A 2,788-nucleotide genomic window follows, 5' to 3' on the forward strand; every position below is an offset into this window, starting at 1 on the left:
TGTTCCCATTTATAAACTAGCGCCCCTCCCTGGCTCGCGCTTGCTTATGCAAATTAGCCGCGAGTACAGCCACGCCCACTTTCCCATCTACGCACGCGCACCTAGCTCTAGTTAATGTTTACTATATGATGCTAATAACTGGCTAATATTTCAGACACTGTTTGATTTGTGGTTCTTATTGATATTTATTTTGTTTTGTCCCCAGATCTCTGAGCTCGTTTATAAAGTAAAACGTGGCTCTTATGTTGATATTTTATACAAACCTGTTTAAATAATGAACACAGAGCTGTTTTGTAATGGAAACTTGCAGCTGTCACTATTGGAGATGGAGGAATATAAATGAAGGAAGGTTAAGTGAGAAATGTAAAACAAACAAACAAACAAACAAATAAATAAAAAAGGATGGACTAGAGACTGAAATAAGGCCTCTGAACAAACTGCAAGTCATGACAGAGAGATGACAAAACTAATAGGTGGTAAATGGGTTGAGGTGAAACAGCATGCAGCTCCAACATTCAGGGGATAAAAGACACATTTTAATTTCTATTTGTGTTTGTGTGTAAACATCTTTTATTATATTGGGCTTTTTTAAATTTTATTTTATTTTTATTTTAAAGCCCAGAGTCTCTGATCAATCAATTTACATAAAAGATTGAACAAAGTGTTCAAACAAATAAAGCAATCTTCATGTATTCATGACATGACTAGAAATCCATGAATATGACAACAAATCATTAAAATTCATTAGATAATTAAAAGACCCATGTTATATGAGTAAATAACGCCCATAAAACCGAGGTCCTCGCCCTCGTCTTAGACAATGACAGAGAAAATTTTTCTATCTACCTTATCTGTCCATATCCATATCTCTATGTGTAATGTGCTGTAGTGTACATGAGCCCTGCCTTGGGGACTGCTCACGTTACACGTTCCTGAAGCACATATGCCTGAGTAATTCTTCTTCTTTTTCAGTATTGCTGTTGTAGATGGACTCAGACGGATCTTCCAGGCAATTCTACTGCTCCTTAATGCACCAAAGTGCAAGTCAATATCTATTAGTCAGCCATATTACTAACAGGAATCAAGATTTACTATCTTATGTACCAAACCTCTTAGACTATCACTGAGTTAAGGTGGTCCTCAGATAAAAGTAAGCTATATTTTACAGAGAGGTGTAGCTACATGGGTGGTACAGGGCAGCATTTACCACCCCAGATTTGTTGCTTCCTTGCAATTCATGCTGACTTAATGACTATAGATAGCTCAAGGTTTTTACACCATTGTAGGTATTTTGACCAAATGTTAGTGTTTGGCTTTGCTGTACGTAGCTCTGCTGTATGGGTTTGAGACTGTAGCGGTGAGGAAAAGACATGTGGCAGAGATGGAGGTAGCAGTGATGAGGATGTTGAGGTTCTCTTTAGAAGTGACGAGGATGGACAGGATTAGGAACGAGCACATCAGAGGGACGGCTCAGGTTGGCTGTTTTGGGGACAAGGTCAGAGAGACTAGATATATTGTTATATTGGTAGAAGGATGTTGGAGATGGAGCTGCCAGGAAAGAGGTCAAGAGGAAGACCAAAGAGGAGATGAAGCTACTGGCATGAGAGTAGAGGATGTGGAGGATAGAGTTAGGTGGAAACAGATGATTTGCTGTGGTGACCTCTAACGGGAAAAGCTGAAAGTAGAATAAGAGTCTGTGTTTGGCTTTCTTTCTGTATCCTTAAATGGTTAGGTTGTACCACCAATTTACTCCCCTGTGTCTCACAACATGACTTGCCTTTAATAATTTGATAATTACCAAACAGGAACTAGTAAAAACTACTTTTAACTTATATGAAAAGTATTTAGATGGTAAAGATGTTTTTAGGATCATTCTGGAAACATGGTTACGCAGCAGATAGCGTTGCTGCCCCCCAGTGGGTTTCCACAGGTTTTCTTCGACCTCACCAAAACCTAGGTGTGAATGTGTGTGTACATTTAAATTACATATACATTTTATTCAGTTAGCAGATGTTTTTAAGTTTTCTTGTATATTTATAAGGAAATAACAAGCAAAGTGATATAGCAAGCAAAGGACAATACAAGCAATGGTACCAGACTAGCAAGGTAGTCTGAGTAAAAAGTGTTAAAATGGTTAAGAATTTTTGTTAAAATCTTTAATGTACAGTCAGTTCCGGACAGACATGGTTTCATATTCATGTGTGAATAATGGGAACCAGCTGCTTGCTGCCTATTCAATATTTGAGCAACAGGGTGTGGTTTACAACAAAACGGCTGATAGTGAGTGTTATCTGCTGCTAACTATATTTTTCCTTTCTCACATGAAAACAGACCAGAATTTAGAGTTAAAAGCTAAACGTTCCTCACCAAATGAAACAAATGAGTAATTCTGGTCCATGGACGTAACATTTAAACTCTGTTCCACTCGCATTGCCTGCTTCAGCTTCGGGTCAGTGAGACAGTTTGCATAAATGGTCAGTTGGGCACAACACAAACGAATAAATATTGAGTCTGATATTGAGTTACATAGTGCAGATATACAAGTAGATGCTTTTCTGTTCAAAACAGTTACCTTGAGTGATTATTTGAGTTGCTAGACTAGCCATTCTGATTTTTTTTTCATTGAATAGCAGTTTTGTGCAGGAACTGCTACTTGCTGTTTTTTTGGTTGTTTTTCCACATCATTCTATGTAAACTATAGGAATGGTTGTGTTTGAAGATCAACAGTTTCTAAATCACTCAAACTAGACTGTTTGGCACCAATTACAACACTGCAGTAAATTAGATT

The sequence above is a fragment of the Tachysurus vachellii genome, chromosome 24 (assembly GCF_030014155.1).
Source record: "Tachysurus vachellii isolate PV-2020 chromosome 24, HZAU_Pvac_v1, whole genome shotgun sequence".
NCBI classification, from domain to species: Eukaryota; Metazoa; Chordata; class Actinopteri; order Siluriformes; family Bagridae; genus Tachysurus; species Tachysurus vachellii.